The sequence below is a fragment of the Ptychodera flava genome (genome assembly GCF_041260155.1).
Source record: "Ptychodera flava strain L36383 chromosome 23 unlocalized genomic scaffold, AS_Pfla_20210202 Scaffold_23__1_contigs__length_28996876_pilon, whole genome shotgun sequence".
NCBI classification, from domain to species: Eukaryota; Metazoa; Hemichordata; class Enteropneusta; family Ptychoderidae; genus Ptychodera; species Ptychodera flava.
Window position 1 is genome coordinate 4,040,364 of NW_027248277.1, and position 19,185 is coordinate 4,059,548.

Sequence of the window (19,185 nt, forward strand, 5' to 3'; positions counted from 1 at the left end):
TGCCTCAGCTGGCCCTGTCGCGACGCCAAGGATCGCTCCCAAAATCAAGCATTTTGCGTACCCTCGATTGATGATTACTTTTTTGCCACCGAACACAGAATATAGTTTGTGCAGGTTTGATTTTGCTTTTTGCTATTATTTGTTTTATTGAAATTTGTGCCGATGAAATAGCCACTTGTAATTTGCATCGATCGCAGCCTGCCATATGTAATGATCTTATTTTATTTGTTTTTGGGACGAGTTAATTAATTTGGAAGGCCTTGGTTTCCACTGGCCATGGGTAAGTGGGGAGACAGAACTCTTAATGTAATCTTGGATCTGTCATGATTCCCTCCGCCGATACTTTGTGTCCCAAGTAAATAACACTCAGCTTGAACAAACGACTCTTCTTTGCATTTAACTTTAGACCTGCCTTCCTCAGTCTTCAAATACACACCTAGCTGCTCTAAGGACTCGTCCACTGCCCTACCAAACACAACGATATCATCTAAATACTACAACAGTATATTCCACTATAAACCTGACATGACTCTCTGAATTAGATGCTAAAATGTAACAGAGGCATTTGTCAAACCAAAGGGCATTACATTCCACTGAAAAAGACCCTCTGCTGCAACAAATGCACATTTTTGTTTTGCGTCTTTGAAGTACTCTATTTGCCAATAACCACTGGCTAAATCTAACGTTCTAAACCACCTATCTCCTCCAAGCATATTTAATGAATCATCTATCCTTGGTATTGGATAAGCGTCCTTGACCGTACAGGTGTTCAAACGCCTATAGTCAACACAGAATCTTGTGGACCCGTCCCGTTTTTTCACAAGTACCACCGGTGCACTCCAGGGGGAATTAGATCGCTCAATTAAACCCTTATTTAACATCTCATCAATTTGCTTTCTGGATTCATCCTGTTGTTGGAATGGGAATCGCCTTGGTGGAATGCGTATAGGTTTGGCACCCCCTGTATCAATGCGATGTTTCACATTATCAGCCCTACCAAGATCACCATCTCCCTCCGAGATTACATCCTAGTACTTGACTAAGAATCAACTACCTTACGACTATCAGACTTGTCGAGATGTTCACTCGCATCTTTCCAGAGATCCAATAAATGTGTCGGCAAAGATTGCCTTTCCTTCATCTTATCAGACACTTCACATTCATTTGAATAAATACCCTCTGAATTCTCTTCACCCACTGTACTTACAATATCATCGATTTCCAGCGACCGGATCACCCCAATAGTGCTACCTGCCTTTACTTCTACTGGTTTACTTGTGGCATTTAAAACCCCTATAGGCATATTCCGTTTGGCTGAGGTTACCATCAACCTAGCAACCAATATACCCTTACCTGCTATCACATTTTTCTTTGTGGGTTCGACAATACACCAATCGTCTTCTTTTGCTGCTTTCTTTGTCCTGGCCATGACTATATGCTCACTACCCCCTGGTATTATAACCGGTCGTTTCACTTGTGTGACGGCGCAAAATGACGGTACTCGTTTTTCAACACACTGAACAATCTCTCCATCAATGCTAACTTCCTTTCTTTCCCAAAAATGTTACAATTTGCACCTTCAATGAAATCCATGCCTAAAATTCCTGCACTTCTTATGTCAGCTACTTAAACTGGGATAACTATTCGCTTGCTGCCTACCGTGACAACAAAGTGTGTTTCACCTTCAATTTGTATGGGGCTACCATTGGCCTGCGCTACGTTTGAAGTACTTGACTTCAAAACAGGGCGGTCTTTCTCTGGGATTTTTAAGTAATGATCGACAGAAACAATACTACAATGTGCCTCTGTATCTAAGCAAAAACACCCCTTAATTCCATAGGTTTTTATGTCTATATGCAATGACTTTGGTGTTGCAGAAACCACAATCGTTCCGCTCGCCTCAGTCAGAATGGGTATAGTCTCACTTATGCCTGTGTTTGTAGGCCTTCCTGATTTGCCAGCCCACTTGCGGCCCCTGAAGTAAGCTGATCCATGTCCTTGGTTTCCTTGCTGATGGACAGTTCTTTGTCATATGGCCTAGCCCATCACACTTGTAACAAGAGAAACGATGCTCTCCTGTCACTCTTTCTGTACATTCTTTCTACTGGTACAGCATGTCCTCACATGACCTTTCCCGCCACAATTAAAACACACTGTACTCTCACTAACTGTTTGACTTGCCTTGATGTTGGGTTTCAAATTGCCTTTTAACTCATTGAGATGTTTGCTGAGGACACTTTCAAAAAAACAATGATCTCTGTCAGATTGTTTCGACTATCAGTGTCAGCATCCTCTTTATCACAATTTCTCACAAATTTCTTGGCGTGCTCATCTTTCTTGCCAACCTCGTATTTTAGCACATTATTCTCCTCCTCGACAGCCACTGCTATAGCATCTTCCATAGTTTTTGGCTGAACCCTATGCAGCGCATCTCTGATTGCCCTATTTTCGATTGCATTGTCGAATTTCTCCTGCGCAATCCTATCGATGACGTCAGCAGAGAAATCAGCATATGCTAGCCTACATAGTCTGCGTATGGCGTATCCAAAATCTGTAAGGGATTCATTCGGCTTACGCCTGCGTGTTTGTAACTCAGACTTATGAGTAGCTGCAAGCTTGCTAGTTCCAAACCTCTTTTCAAGAAGTTCATACATACGTTTAAAGCTAGCTGGGCCCACTCTACGTTCATCAATCACAGTTTTTTTCACCCTATCTTTCAGGTGAATGAGCAGCTGCATGGCCATCACCTGATCTGACCATCCATTTATGGTGGCCATTTCTACAAAATAAATTTAGAATCCTCCCATGGGGTGCTACCATCATACCTATCAAGCACTAACTGTAGCTGGGTGGAAACCGTATTGCCACTGTTTGCCCGTGTTTTCTGTTCGGGGACACTTTGGTTAGTGCCTATGGCAGTTTCATCAACTTTGACTGTGTCAGTAGTGGCCTGTGATGCGTTAGTATGAACAGTTACATTCTCTGGTCGACTGTTATCTGTAGGTGCCTGTATTGTGGGTGAGTGATAAGTAATTATTGTTATGTGATTAGATCTAACATGATGATCGCAACTTCGTATAGCATGTATTACGGCAAGAGCTTCTAATTCTGTGACAGTGTAATTTCGTTCGTGACAATTCAAACTTCGTCCCCCATACATAATCAGTCGTTCTTTATCATCCTGCATTTGTGCCAAAACAAAGCCTAAAGCGTAAGTAGAACTGTCAGTGTAAATAATAAAATCCTTGGACAAGTCCGGAAAACCCAAAATAGGGCCTCGCATAATAATTGTTTAATTCTATTACAGGCTTCTTCTCATCTATCTGTCCAAAGAAATCGACATTTCTTCCCTAGCAATTTCTGTAATGGCCTCGCTATTTTCGAGAAATCCTTAACAAATTTGCAATAATAGTTAGCCCAATCATAAGAATGATTTCAACTGGGTTGCTGTTACTGGTCTGGGGTATTCTTTTACAGCAGCAACTTTAGTTTCATCAGTAGCAATTCCATCTTAGAAATTATGTGTCCCAGGAATTTCACAATTCTACGAACAAATTGACATTTACTGGGCTTCAGTTTTAGTCCCGCCTGTTTCAACCGTTCATGAATAATATTCAGGTGAGCTAAGTGATCTTCGAAAGTATTACTATAAATAATGATATCATCAGTATAACAAGATATTACGTAAAACAAATTGCATAGTTTGCTGAAAGCAACTTGGTGAATTCCTCAAATCCTGTGCCAGCCGCCGATATTGACACAACCCCTGATGTGTAACAAATGCAGTCTTAGGTGGACTTTCTTCATCTAACTCTAATTGGAAGAATCCTGATTGTAAGTCCAGTGTTGAAAAATACTGCGGTTTATTCCTACCAAGCATTTCTAGGGACTCATCGGTTCTTGGCAATGGAAATGAATCAGGCTCTGTTATATTATTCAAAAATCTAAAGTCTGTACAAAATCTCAAAGTTTGATCTGGCTTTTTACAAGAACTGCAGGACTAGCGAAGGGTGACACCGAAGGTTCGATTACACCTTGTCTCTGTAAATCATCAACCTGTCTCTTTATTTCCTCCCTCTTCTCGGGGTTACCCTATACGGTGCTCTACGAAATGGAATCGCCCCATCGTTTAACTTAATTTGGTGTTTAATTAAATCACAATGGCCTAATTAAACTGAAGAATCCACAAAGGCATCAATATGTTGTAACAATACCTGCTGTAATTGACTCTTTTCTTTGTTATTCAAATCAAGCTCATTAATCTTTAGTTGCTCAATCAAATAGTTTTCTTGTTCAACTTTAGGACTGTAATTTGGAATTTGAGTACCCGACAATTCAGATAAATTTAAAATATGACAATCATTCGATAGAGGAGAAAATGCACCTACGGTTGTATTTCGCCTAATTTTAACTTCAGAATCTAAAGTATTAGCTATTCTCATCGGTATTATTTTACGGTTAGAATGTACTAAACCCCTTGCTACTAAGATACCAGGCGTTACCCGTGATTTCCTTTGATTAGTACAGCCAACAATACCCTCTGGATAATTATACGGCACTCTAACTGGAGCGATAAATTCACATTTTGGTGGCACTGTTATATCCTTAGCTACTCTTAAAGTTACCTCACCTCGCAATTGTATCCTCCGATAACTGAAATCAATTACTACTTGATATCGTTTCAAGAAATCCATACCCAATATCAATTTCGTTGTAAACCATTAACAATATAAATACGCAACTTGATATATTTATCAGCAATAAACGCTGGTACCTTCAATACCCAATTACGTCTAATTTTTCATTCCCCGCTGTTAAAATTTTAGACAACTCCGATTTCTGAAATTTAACTTTATGTAATTCAGGAATCAAATTAAATAATTCCTCTGACCAAACGGTCAAATGAGCCCCTGTGTCAATCAACCCCTGCACTTTTCGTTCATGGATAGACACTGAAATAATATTATTATCAATTAATTCGTCATTCGAAGAATCCAAAATTTTTACAGTGTCTTGTTTTCCGTAATTATTCCCATATTGTTGAGCCTTAAATAATATTTTGTCACCATTCTTTTTGCCCTTGCCGTAATGTGGCTCTCTTAAAAAATTACGACTCGGCCTTAGGCGTTTAAATTAGGCCTTTGATTGACACGTGAATTCCAAAAATTTCGTGCTATATGACCTATACGGCCGCATGAATAAGAGTTCGTTCATCAACTCTTTGAGTTCGTATTGTTCGACAATTAGCTGCGCTATGGCCAATTCTAAAACATCGTGTGCACTGTACCTTTGCATCCTGAACTGTTCTTCCTCCGTAGAATGATGGGGGCCTTCGAATAGCGTCTTTGCCTTGTTTTCCTGTTTCTTTTAGAGTTCTCAGTTCCTTGTTCATGGCGACCATCTGCTCCGTCAAAGTCGCTATATTGTCCCTCAAAGCTCGATTACTTGCCTCCATAGCCTCGTTGTTATCAGGTGTAATTCTGAAAACCACTTCTGCCGTCTTTGCATGGTGGTAAGCAGAAGTATAATCCTGTGGGGACCTACTTACAACAAAGGATTTAATCGGCGGCAGGAGCCCATTGATAAAAAACGAAAGCAGTTCTTTTTCATTTCGGCTAGCCTTCTCTCTGAGTTCTTTAAACAAAATTGCGTACTGCTCCACGGTCTGGCCCACTTGTTGCCGATGGTTGTGTAACATTTGATCGTGGGCCACAAAGGTCCTGTCTTCCCAAACCACTCAATGAACATTTTCTCAAATACCTTCAGGTCTTGGCGAGTGTCCCCTTCTTTTGGTTGGTTTTGAAATCATCTTTCTGCCTCCCCCGCCAGATATAAGCTAACGCCTCTTACCTGACGTTCTTGGTTCCATTTCTTGAAGTCGGCGAAGTCTTTGTATCGCCGCCACCACCGATGAGCGTTTTCATTCTTGCGGCCAGAAAAATTTCCCAGCCGATACCATTGGTGCCAGTTTCGTCCTTGACCTCCTCGTTGAGTTGTCTCAATTTTTCTAAAACGGTCAAAGTGGACTCCAACTGGAGGTCCACTTTCCTTTGCCACTCTTGGTCTGCGTTTTGCTGAGATGATCCTGCCAGGTAATAGTCGGGAACCTCTTCTAATTGCAGTTCTGGCATGTCGTCCTCGACGACAGGCACTTCAGGATGGTCGTACACTTGTTCTTCAGCCATTGGATTATATCTCTATCCACTTCTCGTTGTCATGCAAGTTTCTACGGTGCTTGTGTAGTGCCTGGTCGTTCTCCACTACGTGTTGCCGGCTATTTAACGGTTGAAGACTTCAGCTGGGAAATTAACTCGCTGAGAGGTAACACAAGATGCTACTACACAGAGACGTCGTAAGTTGAAGTGGACGATGTTTATTGCAAACGCTGTCAGCTTGACCGACCAGAAAGTCATCATGCTCTTACATCTCAAAACTTCTCATTAAATAGACAATTTTTCAGGGCGTAACCTGAACATGTAAAATACATTACAGGAAGTAACTGTACATTGGCTAAAAAGTATTAAAGACACTTGATTGGGTAAAAGATAAAAATCCAAGTACTTGATTGGAGGAAGTTTCTAAAATATTCAGAATTATTCTGCTGAGTTGGCATCCCAACTAACGCTTTTTTAGCGACGAAGTTACGTAACTGAGGAAGCTTATAGAGTTGGGAGAGGCAAAATTGACGTCATTTCCGTCAACAACTTCCGTAAAACTATTTTGTCACACCACTGATCACAACTTCCGTAAAACTATTTTGTCACACCACGTGATCACAATTTCCGTAAAACTATTTTGTCACACCATGTGATCAGTGTTATCTAATGACTATAGCATACCATTCACGCTGCACACATACTACCAGTGAAAACACCAGATCGTGTTGAATTGACATTATAATTGAACTTAGAGCATACGTGTGAGTGTATTGGCTTACATGAAAAATGCGATAGACATTGATGTATTTACATTAGAACGTCCATGCTCGATCAAATTGTTTTTGTTCTGTCAGTGTAAATTACGAGATTTGTGGATGTTGACGGACATCTTGCGTGCGTTTGGTCTGACAAAGTGACATGCATGTCGTTTCGATCTCCTTTTTACCGTGCAGGGGAGAATGAATTACGTTCCTCATCGGTTTCAAATGTGTCAACAAGTTTTGAATGGATTTACGATTTCGTTTGTAAATTACGAGCGAAAATTTCAGCTTCCCATTTCATCGGCGCGACCGTGCAAGAAACCTCAGTCTCCTACTACCTCCATGATCACATGTTGTACCACACGAACATGAAAGGCCGGCCTCTGAAACACTCAGTGTGTAAGCGTGTGGAAATTTGCGTAGTGTTTTTTCTCATTTAATTTGGCAAATTATCAGCAAAAACCTCAATAATTCAAGGTAACCCTTTCTTCTCAATCGCTTCCTGGAGTTTCAAAGTCATACCAACGAAAATGAGTGAAAAATTACGATGCAAAAATCATGAATCGCCGAGAGCAATAAGCGTAAGAGTATAGTATATAGAAATAGTCCCCTAAGGCATGGAAAGTGTCGAAGTAGCAAACTCTCAGTTGAAACGTCACGAAAAGGCTGGAAAATTCAACATGTCCACGGCCGGCCATACACTGTAAATAACAGACATCCACTGATCGAAGTTTAACTTACATAAACTCTAAGTGTCTAACGCAGGCAATGTTCTTCAATCATTACAGTTGTTCTCCTAAACCTCTTCTGTGTTCCCTTCATCGTCGACTGAGAGAAGTAATCGACGATTTCTCCCAAAAACCGTGGCTTAATGGAGTGAATGATTATCCAGACTCACATATTCCAACACTGGAATTCAAAATGGCAACCTTGGCAAAATTGGCCAATCAGAAGTCTTGTTTTACAACATGTGATGTTGTAAGGTCAAAGTTCGAATACATGATGATCTGTTTGACCTGTGACCTCCTGGCTGCTGCCGCTGCCTTTTCAAACATTAGTTTTGCGAGAATGGGAGAGTATATTACTTTTATGCCAACTTTTATACACTATAAATCAGTCAGTGTACCTCTATGGCCTTCCGACATGTATGATTATGCAAGTAATGATCGTGAGTAGTCAGATTTTAAGCCAATTACCTTTCTAAATGTGTTTGCATGTATCAACGTACAGTACAGGACAGTAACACTTTCTGATCGACACATGACTGAGGCAATGGCCTTATTTAGTGCTCGGTGCTACACGGCAACACAGAAAAACCTTGAACAGGGCCCATGGGCTACATTGCAGCTATTCAGTGGTATGACTTGTAAACCAAACAAAAAATTGTAGTTTCTTTTCCTGAAATTCAACACGGCTTTTTTGAAACTCATCATTTAAAAACATTAATGTCCAGAGAAATAACCTTCATGCATTGATGTTTTTCAGTACATTTATTTCATATTCCAAGGTAATGGTTTGATAAATTTGTGCATTCCACAAATTGTCCTGTCTAATTTTTTTTTCAAAACAGTATTTCTCAAATCATTAATCCTTTGACTTTTCTTTTTCTTAAGGATTATGTGGTAATTTACAGTACATACCACCTATAACTTACTTCGATTTTGTTTGTTTATTGAGTGATTATGATATTTGGTATCCTGTTGTCTTCATCGTTGGACACATGTGTTAAATTCTGCCTGAAAATATTCTTTATGATTTGTTGAAGAGAATTTTGCAATATTACAATTTAACCAAAATAAAAATTTAAAACATGGTCATCAAGAAAATTGGTCATTCTAGGACGATGGTCAACCATTGTCATTGATAACGATGGTCAGAAATATAATCAGTCATCAAATAACATGGTTGACCATGGTTGCCGACAATCATGAACAGATCAGCGATGATAGACCGTGGTCAACTGTGATAGACCAAGGTATTTGACTGCTTACTGTGGTCTCATATCATAGCCAACCATGGTAGTTCATGGTCAAACATCAAAAACAATCAAATACCCTGTTGATCATGGTACATCACAGTTGACATTTCGCCGGGGTATCTTCAGAGGAAAAAAATTAGAAATATCGGAGTGTCATAGTAGCTAGTACTCCATTTTATCAGAATAGGTGGACTAATGGATAGACCTCTGGACAGAGTGTACTGATGATTGCAGCTGTAATTTAAGGTATAAAAGTGACTTCAGTTTTGTAGCTTTTTTTACACAATTCAGAGAGCTAATATTGTATGCATTAGTTTACATTTGTAAGAACACCACGGATACCATCATTTTGTCAGGGTGTAACTAACATACAAGAAAGAAGTCACTTTGACACCTTCCACTATAGCTGTAATGAACACACTGACTGCAGGAAAATAATTAGAGGTTATTACCCAATATCGCCTGTTCCTGTGTCGTATCAGCATGAGTGTCATTTGTGCTGAGTCAGACACGAGACGAAGTCGAGTGTCTGACACAGCACAAGTGACACGAATGCTGATCGACACATGGAACAGGCGATATTGGGTAATAACCGATTTATCATATACCCATGCCCATAATTTTAGGGAATTTTTACTAATAGAACGAAAAACCTTTAATTTTGAGGCTTTACTTTATTACGCCTTGCGAATAAATATCAGAATGTTTATGTGAACAGGCTTCATTCATAAAGTATACGACAAAGATGTCAACATCACGCGCGACATCGCTGCAAGTCGTCCATATCTCTATGAAACCCAAGAAGAAAGACACCGGGATACAAAAATCGTCATACAGAAGGAACATTTTACAACTGTAACCGATCACAAACTGCTCAGCTTTAAATCTATCCTGATTTCGATCGTCGTACGGCACGGAGCTCGCGCGGAGAGGGGACGCCTTTTTGTTAGTTTACCTTTAGAGTTGCCATGTCAACAGTCCTCGCGCGCGTGACATTGCTGTCACGCCACGCGCTCACTACCCGTTCGGTGGAGACCATGCACAGTGCCGGCGCCGTGCGAACGGCAGAATATTTAAATAATAAAAATTTTTATTTTTCTATACCGTAAATCCATAAAATGCTCTAAACGGTTCACAAATGTAAAAAAATAAACAAACCTTTGATACTAAAAAACATGCAGACACAGGAAAATGTATAAAATCTTAAAAAGACAAATAATTAAAAGCTTTGCGAAAAAGATGCGTTTTCAGACGTTTCTTAAAACAATCAACGGTATTGCACATTCTAATATCAGCCGGTAAATCGTTCAATAAACGCGGAGCGACATGGCTGAAGGCCTGTTTGTAAATGAAAGAAGACCTCGTGAATGGAACCTCAAGCAATCTGAAGAACGCAGACAGCGCGAAGTACTCCTCGTTGGTAAAAGACCAATCATATAGATAGGCCCAAGACCATGAGGTGCCTTAAAAACCAATAGTAAGACTTTGAACTCAATCCTACGCTCGATTGGGAGCCAGTAAAGTTATCTTAAAACTGGAGACATGTGATCATACTTGAAGCAGCCAGACAATAGGCGCTATTTTGAACTAGCTGTAATTTCCATCGTAAACATAAGGGAAGCCCAAGAAAACAATACATTGCAATAGTCCAACTTAGAAAAAATGAAAGGATCAATGCCCTTACAAAACTGAACTGCCTATTAGCCAGTCCACATTTCTGTGTGGAACAGTTTGAATGGTTATTTGAGGAAAAATAGGCAGTCCATAGCAGTCCAACCGCCACATGCCAGTATTGGAAATATGACATGTTAAAATTTGAACATTCATCACTAGCTATGCATGTGAAATCAGACTCAGCCATGTGAAGTAACCATTCATTACCAGTCCTACTGAATTCATGACAGAAGGGAAGATTGTCAATGGATTGAATGGTAGCTTACACATGTGGTAGTAAAAATTTAGACATGCATTAATAATCTGCAAGGACTGACTTGTTGTCAATTCTCAAGTCAATCTCATTCCCTATGGTCTATTTAATTTAAATAAATTAGGCGGCACCCATGTGTAGCGTTGTTTTACTTGGGTTAAGTTTTTCAGGTGAAATTACTCATGTTTGCACTATAGAAATACTAAATGGGTCACATGCACGGTTACCAGTTAAATTGTTCTCAGACTTTAATATTTAGTGGATACAGAAGCAGTGGTTTGCAGTTTTTAAAGTGACAGCTGGTATATAGCTGTAAGTTATTTATTTTGTTCATTTTGTGTTGTGTATTAACTTCTCTTACTTTATTATTCACAAATTTAAGTTGAATTAGCTCGTTCATATTATCAATACAACCAACATACACTTTGGGTGCATGTTATTATAAAAGTTCACTGTTATTGTTTTCAATTGAAGTTAAGTCCAGACTAAAATGTGATTACAAACAATATAACAATGCTGACTGTACATAATACAGGTTCTGAACACTGGACATTTGAACATGCTTTAGAAAATCGAATAACATAAGCAATACTGGCTTACATGATTTAAAAGAGAGAAAAAACTGTAGTCAATATAAGAACAAAATTTCTGCCAAAATTATGAAGTTACAGACTATCCCTTGAATATGGTTAGAATTGGTTTAATTCATCTCCATTAAAAAAAGGAGACCAGGGATTTTCAGTATAAACCAATGAATATGACAAGAGGGAAGTCACTGCAAACATCTACGAGCAGCCTCTAAATAAAATCAGCACAGATCATTTAAAGATCGTTTATTTTTATTTTCAAAATGTGAAATAATTAACACATGTTCACCGCTAAATATCCAATATGATCGGAACCTGCATTCTATTGAAAGGTACGCACATTTTCAGACGTAATATGGTTGGATCAGTCATTAAATATTTCTCATACGGTCCACGTTTTCGCGTACGTCCGTGAGCAACTGGCTATGCAGTCATGTATTTAGCCCTACGTACGATGCTGTGTGTTCCGCTACAGCTAATAGCCCCGCTCGGGCTATTAGCTGTAGCGGAACACACAGCATCGTACGCAGGGCTATCATGTATTGTACGTCATATCATGCCACAACGACGAACACACTTGCGATGGTTCTGCATCTGCCATTGTAAAACTTTCGCGACTACAACTTACATAAAACTTAATGGAGACGCAGTACGGGTACTGTTTTATTCCCCAACAGTACAAAAATCGAGCCGGATGGACTAACGGTTCTGACGATACACGGTACGATGTCGTGACTTGGAGGGACCATGGTTTCCAAAACGCAAAACGGAGTGCCGGGACGCAAGAGGGTACTGCCTGAAAGGTCCCGTAAATGAGTATGCTGGAATTTAACAAGGCAGATCAGTATTGCAACGGTGTTCACTTAGTGTGTCTGACTTCCGTATTTTAACTGATCTCTTCATATTAAGTCATTTTTTGTTTATTATAAATATCTAAAAGAACAGTTTACGCGTACACAAAATGTCAAAATTTTGCGACGATCACGACCCTTGACCTTTTGACTTATCGGATATCACATTGCATCTCTCAAATGAGACTGCGCAGAGTTTTTTGAAGTAACGGCTAACAGTTCAGAGCTTCAACTGAATCTTACGAATTATGGCTGATTTCTCGGTCATTTCTACCCCCAGCGACGATACATTTTTAGTCAAAACAGCAAGTGAGTTATGTCTAAGGGGTAATGTTTCAGTAGGCATGAAGGTAAAGTGTATTTCCCCCGCGACAGTGTTGGACCGTGGTTGGATGCAGTGACCAAGACAGCAAGAGCAAGTCGCCGGTTGACGATAATTTTCCATTCATCCGGTAAGTATTTGAAATGCATATTTATAAAATACTCTTATAAAGCTCAAGAGGTAGAAATTTTGATTCCGAATACCTTTTACCTCAAGGAGGTAACACCAACACGTAGCGCCACGAATCGAACACATTTCTATAGTATGTGTGACTTCAGACTATGGACAAAATGGTGGTGCATTGACTTCACTGTGCACTTGCTGGCGATCGTGAAGATGTGAGCCTCACCCATACTCGAAGTCAATCAGATAATGAGTTGTGCCTGTTTTTATTCACATTGCAAAATTGGCTCAATAAGCATTTTCAGATGAATTTCTCGCTCGCTTTCAATTTCCGGGGTATGCAAAAAATTAGGCGAAATGAAAATATTAAAAAAAAACTAGATCGTAGGATGAACATGGCTTTGTAAACTTATGATTGTTTGTCCACTATGGCACTAAGTCTTACTTGCAATTTTCTACTTCTTTTATACATGGTTACTGTTAAAATGTATTTTTAATATGATATTGCCAGGTATGAAGCCTTTTATTGAAAGACAAAAAATATTCAGAAATTTGATGCGTCTTCATTTTCAAAGGACAGCAGCTGTAATTTTTAATGAGTTCAATAACTTGTTTGCTACATGTATTACAGACAGTACGTAACGTACTTTCTTGTATTGATTCAAATTAGGATGTAATGATGTGACGAGTCTGTAATGAGTACATAAATTAATCAGACCAGTAGCTGTGGCAACTAGTCAAGTCAATACAACGTACACAAGCCCAATACATTTCTAGATATGTTACACTAGATATGTTTAAGTTACCCACATGTAATAAATTCTTCGATGTGTTTACGTAACAAATCACACTCATGTTCTAAAACTATATTGTAAATTTGTTGTCTTAGTAAATGTTGCTAAGTTCATTCTCTTCTTTCTCTTTCATTTCAGTGTGCATGTCAGCCAAGGCCCAAGAGAAATTCGGCAAATATAATCATGACTTACCTAAAGAAGTCTTCGATGTCAAATTTCAAAACAAATAGGACATGAAAGACGAGACCTATTGGCCAGAGCTAAATGAACTCTTTTAAAGACTTATCTTGGACTAAATCACTTTTCACTTTGTCTGTGGAATTTGTTGAAGCCAAAAATTTATTAAATTTGTCATCAGACTTACAGGTATATTTTGTCCTTTTATTTTGAATGTTTGGAAAGGTGAGTCTGCTTGTGTTTGCTGTGTTCAGGTGAGTCTGAGTTGCTTTTAACTCTGTTTGGCCTGGCTTAGTTTTAGGCCAACTATAGTTAAATTACATCTCCAACAATTATTTCACATTCACTAAAAGGTCCTGTGTAAAGTACTTAATTTCACTGGAATTAGCTTTCACTTATTTCTTTTTTGCTTACACCTTCCAAAGATGCAAATGAACTGTGTTAACCAAAATAATCACACAGCAACATAAGTAAAATTAAAATCCAGTGTCAAATTAGTACTTTTCATGGTGCTCTTTTTCTGTCAGAATGATTCTGTCATTCATATGTGCATTCAAAATAACCATTCAAAATGACCATTCGTTCACATACATGTGAATGGTTCAAAATGACCATTCGTTATTCAAAATAACCATTCATTCACATGTTATAACCATTCGTTCACATGTATGTGAGTGGCTAGCTCATTTAAATATTTCGGCCTATACACATGCTTCTGAAATGACTGTGGACTGGCTAACTGCCTATTCCCTATGCACATACATTTAGCCATGCCAATTAGCCATGTGAATGCTAATTTCACATGCTACTGACAGGCATTCCTGTTCTATAAGGGAGAGTCTTTCAAGTGACAAACATGGGAGAAATTTACAGATGCGAGCTATATTCCGTAAATGGAAGTATGCACTCCTGCATGTGAATGTCACATGCCGCTCCATCGTCAATTGGCTATCGAGAAGAACACCAAGGATTTTGACAACTGGCGCCGAATTCACGAGGGAGCCGCCTATTGCAACATCCACAGGCCCGAGACGGGAGAGGGAATGCCTCGTTCCAAAGCAGATGACCTCCGTCTTACTGTCATTCATCTTCAAACGGTGACTCAACATCCAACACTACACACCCCTGATACAATCAGAAATCTGAGCAATGGCGGATGCAGAGTCATCAACCTCAAACGAGATGTAAATCCCCGTATCATCCGCATACAATTGATGTGAAACACCGCGATCAGTGAGCAATTCAGCTAATGATGATGTGTATAATGTAAATAAAATGGGACCGAGTACACTTCCCTGGGGGACCCCACATTCCAATTTTTTGGTGGCAGACACAGCACCATTGAGAATTACACATTGATCACGGTTCGAGAGATTGGAAGAAAACCAGTAATGCCAATTGAACGAAGTTTGTGTAACAAAAGATCATGACTAACAGTATCGAAGGCTGCCGATAAATCAAGCATGACAAGCAAAACAACTTTCTGTTGACCAATAGCACAAGCGATATCATTATGTAAGCGGAGTAGAGCGGTCTCAGTACTATGATATTTTCTGTACGCAGATTGACGAGGGTACATGTAAATTATTGACATTTAGATGGCTCTGTAATCGGGCCGCAACGACTTTCTCTGTAATCTTTGATATCAATGATAAATTTGACACCGGTCGATAATTGTTTAAAATATCCTGATCCAATGATGCTTTCTTCAGAATTGGAGTGACCATTGCCAGTTTCAGACGATCAGGAAATTTTCCTGTCGACAATGAAAGATTGATTATTTTGAGAAAAATAGGGAGCAGTGAAGAAATACAGGCTTTGACCAATTTAGTTTGCAATGGATCCATAAAACTCGACTTGTTTGGGCAGTTCATCACAATGCGACGCACCTCATCAGCCGTAGCAGGTTCAAAGTCGCCCCATTTAATGTCCAGATCAAAGCCATGGCTCTCGGAGGCAGTGATAATGTCAGTGTCAATAGCCGGGAATCCAAGCTGAATTTTCTTGATTTTATCCGAGAAGAATTTGGCAAAGCCTCAACCTTCTCAGACGGGGTTGTACAACCCGAGTGTCCGACCCTAATACATTCAATACGGCGCGAAACAGACGTCTCGAATCAGAGGTACTGTCCTCAATCATGCCCGTGTAGAAGTTCGTTTTTGCATCATCAATCATCGAATTCACATTATCACGCTGATTCACAAACATCTGACGGTGTACCATAAGTCCAGAATCTCTCCACAATTTTTCATATCGTCTCCGTACTTGCTTCGCAGCCCTGATGTCATCATTATACCATGGCGCCTCAATTTTTTTATTGATAACACGGGTCTTCACTGGGGCATGTTTGTCAACAATGCTCTTCATGGACGTTGTGTATTCAGACACAAGGTGATTAAGGTCATCAATTGATGCTGTCTCCGAGACAAATCGATCGATGTCGGCTGACAGGTTATCAAGTTTTATTTTCCGAATCTGACGATACGATATTTCTTTCCACTTGCTCTGGTTGGTCTTGATAAATTGATGACGCAAAATACTGGATAGTGATCGGGAAAACACATGTCTATTGGTAAAACATTTGCCAACAGGTCAGCATCAATAGAGTGAGCAATGATCACGTCCAGTGTATGGCCTTTGCGATGTGTTGCGCCATTGACCAGCTGGACGAGGTCGAATGAATTAAGTAGATCCAGGAAACGCTTACCCTCTGAGGACGATGGGTCATCCAGGTGAATATTCAAATCACCGCATAGAATGAATCGGTTGAACTGGATTTCATGAATATTTGCTAGAACTTGACCAAAAAAATACCATGGGAAAACATTTCAAGACTCAACGTGATATTTCCGTATTTTGCAACCAGAAATAGGCCTACCCGTGTTCCTCGAAGCCCTTCAAGTTTTTACGTCGGCGACATCGCTTCGCAGGCGGGGAGCGGCAGCCATTTTGTTGTTTACGTTGTTTACCAACAATTTGCTAATGTAGTTCGGGAAAACTCTAAAACTGATGACGTTCATCGTGCATATCTCGACGTTTACCGTGAAATATCACGGCTGATATTTTACGTTGAACGTCACTAGGATGTAGCAATATGGGCATATGATAATTATTATTAAATGTATCAATTCTGATTACATGGGAACACAGTCTAATTGATACTATCATATGTTAAATTTTATAAATATCTGCCTTGATCAAGTAATCCTGTCTCTGTTTAATCAGTTGTAGGAAGAATTTTGTACAAACCCATTTTATCAGAATTGATGCATTCTGGGACAGACCTGAGGTCAGAGTGCACATTTCATAAAATAAATGGACATTTCATGGTTTATCAAAATTTCATGACACATCACTTAATTTTTCAGCAATAGCATGTGATTCAGTTTCCCTTTCACTACAGATTTGAAAATAAAACAGAGTAACTTTCTTGAGAGAGGGAGACATTTTACTGTGAGGTGACTTCACAGCAATTTTAAAGTTAACGATAGGAATGCTGGAATTATGGAGCATTTACCACCATGATAAAAACACCCAAATTGACGATGTGAGGGTCTGTGAATTTAACAGAGACAGTTAAAGAGTTGAATCTGAGGGAATTGTCATGTTTGTATCATGTGTTCTGTTACACTTCAAAACACAAGCTGTTACAATTTACTCTGCTATAAACCCTGTGTTGAAGGATGTGAACAGTCAATCACTGCCCAACGTAGTTCACATTGAACCTGTGTTAAATTCAAACACTACTACTAGCACAAGTGACCGAACTAGGACAGTGTTTGTCAAACTCTCACTCTGAACTTTGACCTCATTGCATGCACTGCAGTGTTCACACTTTGACATATACTTTCACCATTTCATTCAATGGTTGTTGGTAAAATAAAAGAAAACTGCATGTTAAAATTTAGCGATCTACGCTACTAAAACAAAGAATGGCTCAACCTTTACATATGACGTGAATGTGTTGATTTGTAAAATACTGAAATTGAGAAAATTCAAGGGTTTGTACTGTCTTTACTCAGTGGATTAATAGATCTAGGAAGAGTCAGTGGCAGACATTTTGTTATGTTTTGAAAACATAGCCTAGGAAGACTCAAAAACTGATGACATTCAGTGTGCATGCCACAAAGTTTAACATAAAATATAGCTAATATTTTATGGTAAATTTCACCAAAGTGGAGAGATATTGGCACGGATATATGGTTTGGTAAATAAACTAGGTCAGTCCAACTACAGCAATAGGCACTCTACGATGTTATATCAGAGGCCAAGGCTTGAAGTAAACGTCAATGGGTTTGATAGGAAGGCAAGACTCTGGTTACAAGTGGCAGATAAAACCATTTATTCAACGTTTGGTCCTTCAAAGGGACCTAAACAAATGCCGCCATACTCGATCATTTCTCCGCCGTAATTTGTAAGGATCGTGTGATCGCCATTTTGAATCTCGCTGCAGATTCCCCAGTTCTCTCTATGGGCAGATCGTCCATGTAGCCGACACGAACACGAAGTGTCTGTTACCGGCTACCAAAAACTATGAAAAATAGTAAAGAATGAGCTACAAAATCACTATCAGTTTTAAGTTGCAGGTAGAATAAATCTGTGCCTTTGTATAAAATACTATAAAAATAGTAGAAAGTGAGCAACCAGTTGAAAGTTTAGTAGAGGAGACCTTAACCGCATATCATTTGCATCTCATTGTCGGCTACATGGACTGTGTGCCTCTCTATGGACCGTTGCAGGGCTGTGGTGGAGGCCGTATAACGCCTGGAACACACAGACCTGTATGCAGGGCTAACATACAACATGCAGCACTGCTACGCTGGCATGCCCAAGTACAACTTCGAAGTCAGCGGAAAAGAAAATTGCATTGTGACTGCAGCTCATCCGCCGAGTTGCGAGATAAGACAAGTTAATTATGAAAAAATGAGGAAACTGCATTGGAATGTTTTGTTAAATTTCAATGGTTAGTGTGTGACAATGAGAAGAATAAGTTTTTATCTCCCTCATATGCATATGTATATATGCGAATGGGAGGTATTCTTATAAGGTGGCAAAATGTCGTCTGTATGTATGTATGTCTGTATGTATGTATGTATGTATGTATGTATGTATGTATGTATGTATGTATGTATGTATGTATGTACCGGTATGTATGTATGTCCGTCCACATCAAAACACCTAAACTGCAGCACCTACTGTCTTAGTATTTGGTGGACAGGTGCACCTAGGGTGGAGATGTGTATTTGTTCAAATAACATGTCAGTGCCAAAAATATGCAAATGAGGGGAAAAAAGAAAACTTGTGCAAATGGCTAAAACTAAGTAAGAATTTGTCAGATTTGGTTGAAACTTAGTTTGCAGATTCATTTAGGTATTCTAAATTATGTGTGCAAAAATTGGGGTGAAGTTAGCATGTTTGTATTTTCAGGCTATTTTTTCCGTTTTTAGTCAAAAAATCTTTTTCTCTGAAATCGCTCGTCTGATTGCTCTGAAAGTTAATATCCATGT

The 19,185-nt window shown here is 39.3% G+C and overlaps 1 long non-coding RNA gene across 1 annotated transcript; it reads left to right on the plus strand.

Annotated features, from left to right (window-relative positions):
• Positions 1 to 12,465: 12,465 nt before the first annotated feature.
• On the plus strand, positions 12,466 to 13,870 carry LOC139123975 (uncharacterized). Its single transcript, XR_011549810.1, has 2 exons — positions 12,466 to 12,714; positions 13,640 to 13,870. It is a non-coding gene; the product is annotated as an uncharacterized lncRNA (long non-coding RNA).
• Positions 13,871 to 19,185: the final 5,315 nt, after the last annotated feature.